Genomic DNA, 17,340 nt, shown 5'->3' with positions numbered 1-17,340 from the left:
AATATTGGAAACGATCACTCATGCCCTCTTTGTACTTCGGGTAATGAGGAAACTTTGGAGCATTTATTTCTCTTTCCCTTTCACTACCTCGTGTTTGTCTACATTAAACATCACTTGGAATGAGGGTTCTGGAAGATTTGACATGGTTAGTGAGCCTAAAGCAAATTTCCAGGGAAGTCTTTTCTTTGAGGTATTCACCATAGATGCTTGGGGGATTTGGAAAGAAAGGAATAACCTAATTTTTAAAGGTATAACTCCCTCAAGCGGAAGGCAAGAGAGATAGCTGATCTTACTCTTCTAAGGTTCAAGGTTAACCAAAACCTGCAAAACACAATCTCCTCTCTTATAAATAGGCTTTTATTTTTATTTTTTATCCTATGTAAGGTGGGTGTATGCACCCGAGATGATGTAAATATTGTGTTATTAATATAGTACCACAGTAGGAGCCTCTCCTAATGTTTACGGTCAAAAAAATTGGTGTGGGGTTTCTGCTAAAAAAATAATTGATATGTGCTAAATATTATCCTCGTTGTTTTAGCTTGATCATCTCTAGCTTTGATGTGTATGTTAATTGATATGTCATACCGAAATTGCATTGTATAGTACTGCCGATGTTGTATCTAGATTATGTCATATTACTAATTTGACATTAGTTATGTAAAGTTTGTTTTTCAAATATGTCATTTATCTTACTTTGCATTATGTTAAGAAATGTGTATATATAAATTTGTCTTTTATATATGTGTGATTACTAAACCTATTAGGAATATATATATGATATACTTTGCACTTCTGTTATTTTGTCCCTCAAAATCCAGCGAGAACATATCACTATAATATTTCTTTAATTATTTATTTCTTTTGTTCTTCCCACTCACCCTGTCCAAAAATATACTTAGTATTTATGGTATTTCCTGATAAGAAGAGAATACTTCTAGTTTCTCTCTCTTACCTCCCACACATGCCATTAGATTTATACATATGTTTACTTCTTTTGGTCTATTCTCCTATAAAGCTTGTTAAGCAACTTATCTTGTATATTTGATTTAGTCTAAACACCTGATGATCATGCATTCAAATATGGAGGCTAATTTTCTTATCGATAAGAACAAATTCTAGGGGATGGCTTTCAATGCTTAAGGATGATATAAACAGTTACGTGTGGCATTAGTGGTGTGAGTGATACATGACCATGCCTCTTGCTTTAGTTCCACCGTCATAAAAACATGATGAATATTCAGCTACTTCTCACATGGCATTACCAATGGCAACGAAGAATCCGTGCATCTTGAGAACCCCTTTGTCATTGTATTGATATGCTAACTTCCTTCGTATATTTCATTGTTCTTTCATAATTGTCTTATATACATTAGTTTACTTCTATCTGCTTTATCAATCTTTTACACAATCATTCTTCTGCTTAGTTGCAGCCCGCTAGTACTTTTTGCAAGCATAAATATATTAGCATTACAAGAGACCGATGGCAAACACCTAAGTCCCTCGTGGGATCGATACTCTTACTTCAGGATTTCACTACATCTAACCATATGCACTTGGTTTTCTAGAACCAATACCGGAGAGCTCAGCGGTAAAGCTCGTTGCTTAAGGTCTTCCTACTATCATGTGCCTTATATTCTACATATTGCAACCATGGTGTGTGAGTATGATCACTCATTCCATCTACTGGTCTATAAAATCTCAGCTCCTACACTCAAGGATGCATGACTTCTAATAATTATCATTGCTGCCCTTTTTGTCGATTGTATGGCATCCATTTTTTTCTTTTTTACCACTCTATAGCTATTTATTACGGACTTAACTTTACAATAAAGATGGTTTCACGCGTGAACCAATGTAGAGACCGGGTTGATCAATTTTTTCTTCACAACACACACTCTCTCTCTCTCTCTCACACACACACAATAGGCTTGTTAATAGTAAATCTTTTCCACGACAAAGAGATAATGGTACAACCACTAGTGTAGTGCGATCCTAAGGATAACCCCATAAAAATTGGCAGTAATAAGTCCCTAGATAAAAAACAAATAGTCCTTAGTTGACGAGGCTTGCTAGGATTGGGCTGATGCTGGGATACATACTATTTTCGCCAAGATTTCCATATCTCATTGCCAATGAAGACTATGGAGGCACACATGGTTTGACAACAATTATTGTGCTCGTTGTTGAGGCCCAACGTGTAAACATGCATGTGTATTTTTTTCTATGCCTATAACCCCCCTCACTCATCTCCTTGTCTCGTTACTGCAAGTGCATAGTTTAACTGTAGCTAGTTTTGTAATAAGAGTATCGAATCATGAGGAGCTACTAGTTAAGGTATTAATGTTCCTTGATACTATCTATCAAGGTCCACTTGTAAGTCGCTCCTTAATCTCAAGTAAGGATGTTTTGAAGAGAGTTGTATTTGGTTGCAAGAAAGTAAACAAAGCAATAAAGTAACAAGCGTTGTAAGAAATGAAGTGAAGCTCAATAAGCCAAAGTGTTCTCGAGGATTTGTTGGATCCACCTTGATACGTTACAAACATATCTATAATTTTTATGCTCCATGCTTGTTTTACACCAATTGCTATATGTTTTGTTTACACTTCATGATATTTTTATGTTTTTTTGGAACTAACCTATTAACAAGATGGCACAGTGCCAGTTCATGTTTTCTATTGTTTTTGTATTTCAGAAAGCTTGTTCTGGAAATATTCTCGGAATTGGATGAAACAAAATCCAAAGTTCCTATTTTCTATCACAAAGACAGAGTCCAAAGGGGAGACGGAGAAGATCCGGGAGGCGGCCACACCACCCCTAGGTGCGCCCCCCCCCCCCCGGCCGCTCCTAGGCATGGTGTGCCCCCCCCCCCCCCGGCGCCCACCGGCATAGCCATTTCGCCTATGTATTGCTCCCGACGCGAAAACCATAAATAAAATCAGTCTCCATCCACGAAAAGTTGCGTAGCTCCGCCGCCATCGAAGACTAGTTTCGGGGAACAGAAATCTCTGTTCTGGCAGGCTGGCAAGAAGGGGAATTGGCCCCAGAGCCATCTCCATCGACTCCACCGCCATCTTCATCGTTGTTGTTGACTCCCATGATGAGGAGGGAGTAGTCCCCCCCCCCCCGAGGCTAAGGTCTTTACTGGTAGCTATGTGGTCTATCTCTCTCTCCCATGGTGTGATCTTTATGTGATCATGAGCTTTGTAATCTAGTTGAATAAATAGATGTTACTCTTCATCTATTATGCTACTCAAGTGGTTTTATTATTATGATCTTCGGAGACACCTTTCCCCACGGTGTGAAGGTGACAGTGTGTGCACCATGTGTGTCTCTTAGGCTAAAGATTACATAAATACTTATCATGAGTTATAATTTGAGTTGGAAGTCTCTATGAAATTGTGATGTTTGTTAGTACTATGTTTGGATGCTCAAAGTGATAGAGTGGGGTGTCCCTAGGTTTGGAACACAAACTTTAAGGATTGCTTTTGCATCCCTACACGGTGAATTGGTATTCGTTATCCAACCGAAGAGTGGTTCAGAGTAGCATAGTCAAGGAGATGATATTTATGTATTCAATTACGATATCATTGTTGAGAGGGTCCACTAGTGAAAGTAAGATCCCTAGGCCTTGTTTCTAAGCATTGAAACACCGTTTACAACCAGTTCTGCTACATGTTTGTTTGTGATGACCCACAAGTATAGGGGTGTATCGTAGTACTTTCGATAAATAAGAGTGTCGAACCCAACGAGGAGCAGAAGGTGTTAACGAGCAGTTTTGATCGAGGATTCACTTTAAACACTAGCGAAAAGGTTTGCAGAGGTATTTGATATTGCAGATAAATAAAGTACAAGTAAATAAAATGCAGTAGTAATAATTGCAGCGAGTGGCCCAATCCTTTTTAGAACAAAGGACACGTCGGTTGTTTTACTTATGATGAACAAACGTTCCTGAGGACACACGGGAATCACGTCAAGTGCTTTCGCTTCACATAGTTGAATAATATTCAATGGTTTGGTAAGTGTTGTGTGGGTGAACCAATGCTAATGCATACTTGTGATTATACCTCTTGCAAGCATCCGCAACTACAACAAAGTAATTAAGATAAATCTAACCACAACCTTAAACTTTGAGATCCCACACTCCCTCGTGCACCGGTTTCCTAACGGGGGTTTGGGTTTGTGTCCTCCCGCAACCCCACAATTAGTAGCCAAATACACAATGCATTACCCTAGGCCCATAAAGGTGAAGTATCATGTAGTCGACGTTCACATGACACCATGATGACCCACAAGTATAGGGGATCGCAACAGTCTTCGAGGGAAGTAAAACCCAAATTTATTGATTTGACACAAGGCCGGGGAGCCAAACAATATTTATAAGCATTAACAAGTGACTTGTCAATTCACCTGCACCTAAAAATAGACTTGCTCGCAAAAGTTTATCAGTAGTAACAATTTTATGGCAGTGGGAGTAGTGAAGTAACAGTAGCGGAATAAAAACAGCAGTAGCGATGATTGCAGTAGACATCATGATTAAAATACTTTAGGCATAGGGATGGATGAACGGGTGTTGCATGAATGAGAGAGTCCATGTAATAGCAAGACATAGGCATGGCAAATAATAATGAGAAACGCATCCTAGCATAATATATCCATAAGTGTGTGTTCCTATTTAGTCGTGCATGCTCGCAATGAGAAACTTGCATGACATCTTTTGTCCTACCAGCCCATTGCAGCGGGGCCTCTAGGGCCTGGGTCGCGCCCCCCTAGTGTGTCGTCGCCCCGTCAGCCCTCCGACTCCGCCTCTTCGCCTATTTAAGGGTCCCTGACCTAAATCTTCGATACGGAAAAGCCACGGTACGAGAAACCTTCCAGAGCCGCCGCCATCGCGAAGCCAAGATCTGGGGGACAGGAGTCTCTGTTCCGACACGCCGCCGGGGCGGGGAAGTGCCCCCGGAAGGCTTCTCCATCGACACCGCTGCCATCTCCACCGCCATCTTCATCACCGCTGCTGTCTCCCATGAGGAGGGAGTAGTTCTCCATCGAGGCTAAGGGCTGTACCGGTAGCTATGTGGTTCATCTCTCTCCTATGTACTTCAATACAATAATCTCATGAGCTGCCTTACATGATTGAGATTCATATGATGATGATTGTAATCTAGATGTCATTATGCTAGTCAAGTGGATTTTACTTATGTGATCTCCGGAGACTCCTTGTCCCACGTGTGTAAAGGTGACAGTGTGTGCACCGTGTGGGTCTCTTAGGCTATATTTCACAGAATACTTATTCACTGTTATGAAGAGCATAGTGAAGTGCTTATTTATATCTCTTTATGATTGCAATGTGTTTTGTATCACAATTTATCTGTGTGCTACTCTAGTGATGTTATTAAAGTAGTTTATTCCTCCTGCACGGTGTAATGGTGATAGTGTGTGCATCGTGTAGTACTTGGAGTAGGCTATGATTGTGATCTCTTGTAGATTATGAAGTTAACTATTGCTATGATAGTATTGATGTGATCTATTCCTCCTTTCGTAGCGTGAAGGTGATAGTGTGCATGCTATGTTAGTACTTGGTTTGGTTGTGTTGATCTGTCGTGCACTCTAAGGTTATTTAAACATGAATATCGAATATTGTGGAGCTTGTTAACTCCGGCATTGAGGGTTCGTGTAATCCTACACAGTTAGTGGTGTTCATCATCCAACAAGAGAGTGTAGAGTATAGCATTTATCTATTTATTCTGTTATGTGATCAATGTTGAGAGTGTCCACTAGTGAAAGTATGATCCCTAGGCCTTGTTCCTAAATACTGCTATCGCTCCTTGTTTACTGTTCTACTGCATTTGTACTGTCCGCAATATTACCACCATCAACTACACGCCAGTCCTGGATAGCAAAGCACTTTTCTGGTGCCGTTGCTACTGCTCATACTTATTCATACCACCTGTATTTCACTATCTCTTCGCCGAACTAGTGCACCTATTAGGTGTGTTGGGGACACAAGAGACTTCTTGCTTTGTGGTTGCAGGGTTGCATGAGAGGGATATCTTTGACCTCTTCCTCCCTGAGTTCGATAAACCTTGGGTGATCCACTTAAGGGAAACTTGCTGCTGTTCTACAAACCTCTGCTCTTGGAGGCCCAACACTGTCTACAAGAATAGAAGCACCCGTAGACATCAAGCACTTTTCTGGCGCCGTTGCCGGGGAGGAAAGGTAAAAGGTACTCACACTCCGGATCCCGGCTACTAAGCTATTTTCCGGCGCCGTTGTAAGTACTCGAAACTATTTTCTTTAGATCCTGCAATTGCATCTTTTTGTTTCTTGTTTACACTAGTAAGGCATAATGGAAAACAACAAAAATATGAGAGATCTTTATGAACTTTATCTTGAATTAGGACATGATGTGTTTGAAGAGAGAATTAAAAAACCCATGGAACTTTATATGCATGCTAATGGGAATGTTATTAATATGAATGCTTTGAACACTATTGTTGCTAATGCTATGGAAAATTCTAAGCTTGGGGAAGCTGGTTTTGATGAGCATGATCTTTTTAGTCCCCCGGGAATTGAGGAGGAAATTTTCTTTGATGATACTTTGCCTCCTATTTATGACGATTATAATGATAGTAGTCTTTTGGTGCCGCCTGTTATGGAGGATAAATTTGATTATGATTACAATATGCCTCCTATATTTGATGATGATAATAATAATGATGGCTACTTTGTTAAATTTGCTCCCACTATTACTAATAAAATTGACTATGCTTATGTGGAGAGTAATAATTTTATGCATGAGACTCATAATAAGAATGCTTTATGTGATAGCTATATTGTTGAGTTTGTTCATGATGCCTCTGAAAGTTATTATGAGAGAGGAAAATATGGTTGTAGAAATTTTCATGTTACTAAAACACCTCTCTATATGCTAAAAATCTTGAAGTTGCGCTTGTCTAGTTTTCCTATGCTTGTTGCATTATGCTTCTTGAATTTGTTTATTTACAAGATTCCTTTTCATAGGAAGCATGTTAGACTTAAATGTGTTTTGAATTTGCCTCTTGATGCTCTCTTTTGCTTCAACTACTATTTCTTGCGAGTGCATCATTAAAACTGCTGAGCCCATCTTAATGGCTATAAAGAAAGAACTTCTTGGGAGATAACCCATGTGTTTATTTTGCTACAGTAACTTTGTTTTATATTTGAGTCTTGGAAGTTGTTACTACTGTAGGAACCTCTCCTTATCTTAGTTTTATTGCATTGTTGTGTCAAGTAAAGTCTTTGATAGTAAGGTTCATACTAGATTTGGATTACTGCGCAGAAACAGATTTCTTGCTGTCACGAATCTGGGCCTAATTCTCTGTAGGTAACTCAGAAAATTATGCCAATTTACGTGAGTGATCCTCAGATATGTACGCAACTTTCATTCAATTTGAGCATTTTCATTTGAGCAATTCTGGTGCCTCAATAAAATTCATCTTTACGGACTGTTCTGTTTTGACAGATTCTGCCTTTTATTTTGCATTGCCTCTTTTGCTATGTGGAATGGATTTCTTTGTTCCATTTACTTCCAGTAGCTTTGAGCAATGTCCAGAAGTGTTAAGAATGATTGTGTCACCTCTGAACATGTGAGTTTTTGATTATGCACTAACCCTCTAATGAGTTTGTTTCGAGTTTGGTGTGAAGGAAGTTTTCAAGGGTCAAGAGAGGAGGATGATATACTACGATCAAGAAGAGTGAAAAGTCTAAGCTTGGGGATGCCCCGGTGGTTCATCCCTGCATATTTAAAGAAGACTCAAGCATCTAAGCTTGGGGATGCCCAAGGCATCCCCTTCTTCATCGATAAATTATCAGGTTCCTTCTCTTGAAACTATATTTTTATTCGGTCACAGCTTATGTACTTTACTTGGAGCGTCTGTATGTTTCTTGTTTTTGTTTTTGTTTGAATAAATGCTTGTGTGGGAGAGAGACATGCTCCGCTGGTTCGTATGAACACATGTGTTCTTAGCTTTTAATTTTCATGGCGAAGGTTGAAACTGCTTCGTTAATTGTTATATGTTTGGAAACGGGAAATGCTACATGTAGTAATTGGTATGATGTCTTGAATAACTTGATACTTGGCAATTGTTGTGCTCATGATTAAGCTCTTGCATCATATACTTTGCACCTATTAATGAAGAAATACATAGAGCTTGCTAAAATTTGGTTTGCATAATTGGTCTCTCTAAGGTCTAGATAATTTCTAGTATTGAGTTTGAACAACAAGGAAGACGGTGTAGAGTCTTATAATGTTTACAATATGTCTTTTATGTGAGTTTTGCTGCACCGGTTCATCCTTGTGTTTGTTTCAAATAACCTTGCTAGCCTAAACCTTGTATCGAGAGGGATTACTTCTCATGCATCCAAAATCCTTGAGCCAACCACTATGCCATTTGTGTCCACCATACCTACCTACTACATGGTATTTCTCCGCCATTCCAAAGTAAATTGCTTGAGTGCTACCTTTAAAATTTCTATTCTCTACCTTTACAATATATAGCTCATGGGACAAATAGCCTAAAAACTATTGTGGTATTGAATATGTACTTATGCACTTTATCTCTTATTAAGTTGCTTGTTGTGCGATAACCATGTTCCTGGGGACGCCATCAACTACTCTTTGTTGAATATCATGTGAGTTGCTATGCATGTCCGTCTTGTCTGAAGTAAGGGAGATTTACCACTCATTTAATGGTTAGAGCATGCATATTGTTAGAGAAGAACATTGGGCCGCTAACTAAAGCCATGAATCATGGTGGAAGTTTCAGTTTTGGACATATATCCTCAATCTCATATGAGAAAATTAATTGTTGCTACATGCTTATGCATTAAAGAGGAGTCCATTATTTGTTGTCTATGTTGTCCCGGTATGGATGTCTAAGTTGATAATAATCAAAAGCGAGAAATCCAATGCGAGCTTTCTCCTTAGACCTTTGTACAGGTGGCATAGAGGTACCCCTTTGTGACACTTGGTTAAAACATATGTATTGCGATGATAATCCCGGTAATCCGAGCTAATTAGGACAAGGTGCGGGCACTATTAGTATACTATGCATGAGGCTTGCAACTTGTAAGATATAATTTACATGTTACATATGCTTTATTATTACCATTGACAAAATTGTTTCTTGTTTTCAAAATGAAAGCTCTAGCACAAATATAGCAATCCCTGCTTCCCTCTGCGAAGGGCCATTCTTCTACTTTTATGTTGAGTCAGTTTATCCATTTCTCTATCTCTTAGAAGCAAACACTTGTGTTAACTGTGCATTGAGTCTTACATACTTGCTTATTGCACTTATTATATTACTTTGCATTGACAACTATCCATGAGATATACATGTTACAAGTTGAAAGCAACCGCTGAAACTTAATCTTCCTTTATGTTGCTTCAATACCTTTACTTTGATTTATTGCTTTATGAGTTAACTCTTATACAAGACTTATTGATGCTTGTCTTGAAAGTACTATTCATGAAAAGTCTTTGCTATATGATTCATTTGTTTACTCATGTCATTACCATTGTTTTGATCGCTGCATTCATTACATATGCTTACAATAGTATGATCAAGGGTATGATGGCATGTCACTCCAGAAATTATCTTTGTTATCGTTTACCTGCTCGGGATGAGCAGAAACTAAGCTTGGGGATGCTGATACGTCTCCGACGTATCGATAATTTCTTATGTTCCATGCCACATTATTGATGATATCTACATGTTTTATGCATACTTTATGTCATATTTATGCGTTTTCCGGAACTAACCTATTGACAAGATGCCGAAGGGCCAGTTCCTGTTTTCTGCTGTTTTTGGTTTCAGAAATCCTAGTAAGGAAATATTCTCGGAATTGGACGAAATCAACGCCCAGCACCTTAGAATCCCCGGGAGCTTCCAGAACACCCGAGAGCCGCCAGAGGGGGGCCACATGGACCCCAGATGACAGGGTGGCGCGGCCAGGGCCTGGGTCGCGCCCCCCTAGTGTGTCGTCGCCCCGTCAGCCCTCCGACTCCGCCTCTTCGCCTATTTAAGGGTCCCTGACCTAAATCTTCGATACGGAAAAGCCACGGTACGAGAAAACCTTCCAGAGCCACCGCCATCGCGAAGCCAAGATCTGGGGGACAGGAGTCTCTGTTCCGGCACGCCGCCGGGACGGGGAAGTGCCCCCGGAAGGCTTCTCCATCGACACCGCTGCCATCTCCACCGCCATCTTCATCACCGCTGCTGTCTCCCATGAGGAGGGAGTAGTTCTCCATCGAGGCTAAGGGCTGTATCGGTAGCTATGTGGTTCATCTCTCTCCTATGTACTTCAATACAATAATCTCATGAGCTGCCTTACATGATTGAGATTCATATGATGATGCTTGTAATCTAGATGTCATTATGCTAGTCAAGTGGATTTTACTTATGTGATTTCCGGAGACTCCTTGTCCCACATGTGTAAAGGTGACAGTGTGTGCACCGTGTGGGTCTCTTAGGCTATATTTCACAGAATACTTATTCACTGTTATGAAGAGCATAGTGAAGTGCTTATTTATATCTCTTTATGATTGCAATGTGTTTTGTATCACAATTTATCTGTGTGCTACTCTAGTGATGTTATTAAAGTAGTTTATTCCTCCTGCACGGTGTAATGGCGACAGTGTGTGCATCGTGTAGTACTTGGAGTAGGCTATGATTGTGATCTCTTGTAGATTATGAAGTTAACTATTGCTATGATAGTATTGATGTGATCTATTCCTCCTTTCGTAGCGTGAAGGTGATAGTGTGCATGCTATGTTAGTACTTGGTTTGGTTGTGTTGATCTGTCATGCACTCTAAGGTTATTTAAACATGAATATCGAATATTGTGGAGCTTGTTAACTCCAGCATTGAGGGTTCGTGTAATCCTACACAGTTAGTGGTGTTCATCATCCAACAAGAGAGTGTAGAGTATAGCATTTATCTATTTATTCTGTTATGTGATCAATGTTGAGAGTGTCCACTAGTGAAAGTATGATCCCTAGGCCTTGTTCCTAAATACTGCTATCGCTGCTTGTTTACTGTTCTACTGCATTTGTACTGTCCGCAATATTACCACCATCAACTACACGCCAGTCCTGGATAGCAAAGCACTTTTCTGGTGCCGTTGCTACTGCTCATACTTATTCATACCACCTGTATTTCACTATCTCTTCGCCGAACTAGTGCACCTATTAGGTGTGTTGGGGACACAAGAGACTTCTTGCTTTGTGGTTGCAGGGTTGCATGAGAGGGATATCTTTGACCTCTTCCTCCCTGAGTTCGATAAACCTTGGGTGATCCACTTAAGGGAAACTTGCTGCTGTTCTACAAACCTCTGCTCTTGGAGGCCCAACACTGTCTACAAGAATAGAAGCACCCGTAGACATCACCCCCTCGGTTTTCAGGTCCAGGGGCTTCTTATAGTGCGAAGGAGAGGTCGAGGGGGTGGCCGAGGCGGCCAGACCACCCTAGGCGCGGCCAAGCCTAGCACACGCGCGCCTAGGATAGGTGTGGGCCCCTCGTGGCCCCCCTCCGTCTTGTCGTCTGGCTCCAGGAGTCTTCATGTGAAAAATTTGGTTTTCTATATTTTCCAGGAATTTTCCCGAAAGTTGGATTTCTGCACAAAAACAAGACACCAGAGCAATTCTGCTGAAAACAGTGTTAGTCAGCGTTAGTTGTATTCAAAACACACAAGATAGAGGGCAAACAACAGCAAAAGTGTTCGGGAAAGTAGATACGTTTTGGACGTATCTCACCACTAGAAGAATAACACCACAACTTAAATATCAAATCATTGCATATTACTCAACACAGTTCCCCTACTAGCAGCATGACTTCTCCCATGTCCTCAAGAACTAAACGAACTACTCACGAGACATCATATGGATCATAATCAGAGGTGATATGATGATGAATAACAGTCTGGACATAAACTTAATTCAACGGTTTCACTCAATAGCATCAACTAGAAAGAGTAATCAACACCGGGAAAGTTTCCCCTATGAACTAGACAAGTATCAAACCCAAGATGTTACAGTGGGACGGCGTGGAGGCGACGGTGATGATGGTGCTGGTGGTGGAGATGATGGTGATGATGATCCCGATGAAGTCCAGCTCGATGGAGGTGATAATGGTGATGATCTCCCCTCTCCGGGAAGGAATTTCCCCGGTAGATTTCAGCCTGCCGGAGAGCTTTTCTCCCTCTCTGGTTCTCCGCCCCGTAGCGACGGCGGAATATTTCTCTCGTCGTACCCCCGATCTTAGGTTCCCCAAGGGGTTGATATAAGTGAGCGGGCATTGTCAGAGGTGGGCCAGGGCAGCCACACAATGCCTAGGCGCGGCCTGAAGTGGGCTGTTCCTAGGGGTTGTTTGGAGCCCCCTGGCCCATCTCGGCCTCCCCTTCCGGCTTCCTCCTTCATCTGGAAAAATATAATTTTCTGTATCTTTGTTGGGAATTGTTGGTCTTGAGAAATATGGTGCCTTGACGGTCCTTTTTCCAGCAGATTCCTGGCTCCGGTGGTTAATTCTCCAATAATCATCAAACATGCAAAAATAGATGGAATGACATAAGTATTACCTCTAAATATGAAATATATCAATGAATAATAGTAAAGTATGATATAAAATAGTGATGCAAATTGGACGTATCAACTCCCCCAAGCTTAGACCTCGCTTGTCCCCAAGTGAAACTGAACTTGGTAAACCAGACCATGGGTTTATGGAGTCAAGTGTCGATAAACAAAATACGGACAAGAAGCATCATAATTACCAATACACAAGTCATTATAGAAAGCAACTTGTTCTTATATAATTCAACTTGCAGTGAGTAAGGAATCACTAAATAGAGGTGCACAGAGGAAATCGTAATTGATGATGGCAAACTTTTGTTGTTGGTCAGAGAACAATTAACAAATCGTACTTATCTTTCGAGCAGAGTCTTTATATTAGACTTATTGAAGAAATCACATGCTCAATCATTTCAATCTATTTTCAATCATAGATAGCCTTCAGAGTTATATTCATTCAGATAAAAAACATTGTGTTACACAAGGATGCACGAGAAGCATATTGGAGATATGCCCGAGAGGCAATAATAAATTGGTTATTGTTATATCTTAGTGTTCATGATAAATGTTTACACCCCATGCTATAATTGTATTAACCGGAAACATTAATACATGTGTGTTGATTAGTGGATGATCATGGTTTCCTGATCATGAACATTGGATGTTGTTAATAACAAGGTTATGTCATTGGGTGAATGATATAATGGACATACACCCAAATAAGCGTAGCATGATATCAAGTCATCAAGTTCAACTTGCTATAAGCTTTCAGATACATAGTAACCTAGTCCTTTGACCATGAGATCATGTAAATCACTTATACCGGAAGGGTACTTTGATTACATCAAACGCCACTGCATAAATGGGTGGTTATAAAGATGGGATTAAGTATTTGGAAAGTATGAGCTGAGGCATATGGATCAAGAGTGGGATTTGTCCATCCCGATGACGGATAGATATACTCTGGGCCCTCTCGGTGGAATGACATCTAATTAGCTTGCAAGCATGTGACAAGGTCACAAGAGATAACATACCACGGTAACGAGTAAAGATTACTTGTCGGTAGCGAGGTTGAACTAGGTATGGAGATACCGATGATCGAACCTCGGATAAGTAAAGTATCACGTGACAAAGGAAATTGGTATCGTATGTAAATGGTTCAATCGATCACTAAAGTTATCGTTGAATGTGTGGGAGCCATTATGGATCTCCAGGTCCCGCTGTTGGTTATTGGTCGGAGAGAAGTCTCGATCATGTCCGCATAGTTCACGAACCGTAGGGTGACACGCTTAAGGTTCGATGTCGCATAAGTAGATTCAGAATATGAGATGGAGACCGAAGTTTGTTCGGAGTCTCGGATGGGATCCAGGACATCACGAGGAGGTCCGGAATGGTCCGGAGAATAAGATTCATATAAGGGAAGTTGATTTCTAGGTTTCGGAAAAGTTCGGGACTTTTTCGGTGGAAGACCGGGAAGGTTCTGGAAGGTTCCGAGGGTCCCACCAGTGGGCCCACAACCCTAGGAGGCCTAGCATGGGCCAAGGAGATCCACTCTAGCCTAATGGGCCAGGGGCACATGCCCCTCAAGGCCCAAGTCGGCCACCCTTAGGGTTTTCCCCAAACGCTAGGGGGGATCAACTTGGGGGGGAAGAAATCCCCTCCCCCCTCTTGGCCGCCGGCCCTAGATGGGTTTGGGGCTTTGGGGGGCACCCAACCCTACCCCCCCCCCCTTATATAAAGAGGGGAGGGGGCTGGGGGCGCTCACCCCATCAGAACTAGCTCTGACCGCCCCTCTCTCCTCCATAATGTTGTACCGGCTTGGCGAAGCCCTGCAGTTTTTCTCCTCCACCACCACCATGTCGTCGTGTTGCTGGGATTCCGAGGGGATCTACCACACCTCCGCTGCCCGCTGGAACGGGGAGAGGATGGGCTTCATCGACACCGTACGCACGACCGAGTACGGAAGTGCTGCCGGAGGACGATCGACTACATCAACAATGAAATATAATCTCGTAAGCTTTGGAATCTTCGAGGGTTAGTCTCACATACATCTCGTTGCCTCGATCTTCATAGATTAGATCTTGCCTTCTCCTAGATTGGATCTTGTATTTTTTCTTATCCGCGGTAGAAATTTTTTGTTTTCCATGCTACGAACCCACCAGTGGTATCAGAGCCGTGTCTATGCATAGATCTGTTGCACGAGTAGAACACAATGGTTTTGTGGGCGTTGATACTCGTGTTGTTTTTGGTTAGTGTACTTTGCATCCTGCGGGGTGGTGGGATGAAGCGGCTCGGGCTAACTTTACATGACCGCATCTCATGATACTTGCTCCACCCTTGACATGCAACTTGTATTGCATAAGTGGCTTTGCGGGTGTCTGTCTCTCTCACCATAGTTAAGATTCAATTTACTCTTTCAACTGAAAACATTAGTATCGCCGTTGTGGTTCATATTCGTTGGTAGATTGGATTTTACTCGAAAATCCTAATCGTTGGTAGATTGGATCTTACTAGATCATGCTCGTGTGCTTTGGAGATGGAGATCAAAAGCACAAGAAAAAAGGCCATATCATATCACATATTATGAATTGCATGTGATGTTAATCCTTTATGCATCTTATCTTGCTTAGATCGCGACGGTAGCATTATAAGATGATCCCTCACATTAATATCAAGATAATAAAGTGTTCTCCCCTCGTATGCACCGTTGCTACAGTTCATTGTTTTGAAGCATCTCGTGATGATCGGATGTGATAGATTCTACGTTCACGTACAACGGGTGTAAGCCATGTTGCACACGCGGAAATACTTGGGTTTGCTTGACGAGCCTAGCATGTACAGACATGGCCTCGGAACACAGGAAACCGAAAGGTTGAACACGAGTCATATGGATGATATGATCAACATGTTGATGTTCACCATTGAAGCTACATCATCTCATGTGATCATCGGTTTTGGTGTAGTGGATATGGATCGTGTGCCACTAAAACAACTATGAGGGATGTTGTATTAAGTGGGAGTTCATTAATAATTAGATTAAAACATGAACTAATTATCATGAACATAGTCTGAATAGTATTTTGAATTAAATTTGTAGAATTGGCATTCGTTATCTACCATGCGCTAATCTTGTAATTGAGATAGAAATACTGTTATGTCTGACAAGAAACTTTACGGACTGGTACCATATTATTAAAGAATCAAGAAATGATTAAGTCCTATTGCAAACTTTTAGTAAACCTCACATTGCTGATTCAAAGAGCAATGGTTTCAATTAGTACCTAAAATCATCTTGTCTCTTTGAAACTTGAAGTTCAAATCCGTTTGAAAAGTAAGGAGATGGAAATTTTGTTTTCAGAAACAAGCGAGGTATGAGATATATGTGATATCTAAGACCTTATTGAAATATGATAGAATATAATCTAGTGAGACTACATAAACTCATAAGTTTTATGGGAATGTACGTAGGTTGAAAACGCCAGGCGTCCCAATCCTCCAACTAGTTGGGCACTAACGATATTCGCATATCCATGAAGTGATCATCCTTAGTATGCACCGTTGCTAAGACTCGTCGTTTCGAAGCATCACGTGATGATCGGGTGTTATAGATTCTACGTGTGCATACAACGGGTACAAGCCAGATTTTCACATGCGAATACTAAGGTTAAAACTTTACGAGCCTAGCATGTACAGACATGGTCTTGGAAAGACATCATGATTTGATGGATAAAAATTATGAGTGAAATTGTTTATCACATTAAAAGGTTACTAATAGTGAAATTCGGAACACTTGTCATGTGATGATCAACTTCAAGGTAAAAACCTCAAGGTTATTGGTAATTGACCAATGGACCTAGAACTTGTTGAAGGTGAAGTGTTTTTTTAGAATGAGGAAAGCTAAAAGAGAAACTACAAAAGATTTTTTGGTAGAAAGAAAGAAAAGACTAGAAAGTCTAGCTCAGGTGTATATAGATGATATACATGTTATGAATGTATTCCTTGTTTTGTCACACAATGAAATTCTTGGGTATTTGTACCATATTGGTTGGTATGAGGTGTCATACAAAACAACGCAATACAAGAATACAATGGCCTAAGTGATGACAAGGAATATGGTAGGAATGCACGCCTGGAACAAAATAAAGTGTTATTGTGTTCGTCGTTGGCATTCTACCTAGCCCTTCAGATTTATAATAAAGAACTTTATAATTGTTGTTTTCTTCTGGTCAAATGAAAACAATGAGTTGTTCAAATTTTGACAGTATTCCATGTACGATGGATAAGTTATTATAAGTCTTTATGGTGAAACACACATGCATAACACTGACGCTAAAATGTCATAAGGCAAATGATGTGAATTCCACTTATTTGTGGAACCGCCATTTAGGTCATGTTAGAAAGGAACACATGAAGGAACTCCATGCAAATGGAATTTTGGAGTCATTCGATTTTTGAATCATTTGGCGCTTGCAAATCTCTTCTAAAGAGAATGACTGAAATACCGTTCATAGGCCAAGAGTTGAACGGGCAACTAACTTAGTGGAAACATACATGATGATGTATGTGGTTCACTGGGCATAGTTGTGTGTGGGAGATTCTTCTACTTCATGAAAACTTTCAACAATGAATTGAGTATATATATGTGGATATATTAATTCGATGAGGAAGAAGTTTGAAACATTTGAATGGATTCAAATAAATTTCAGCATGAAGTGGAAATCATCATAATAGAAAAGTCAAAT

The sequence above is a fragment of the Lolium perenne genome, chromosome 6 (genome assembly GCF_019359855.2).
Source record: "Lolium perenne isolate Kyuss_39 chromosome 6, Kyuss_2.0, whole genome shotgun sequence".
In the NCBI taxonomy this organism is placed as follows: Eukaryota; Viridiplantae; Streptophyta; class Magnoliopsida; order Poales; family Poaceae; genus Lolium; species Lolium perenne.
Note: the sequence above shows the minus strand (reverse complement) of the source record.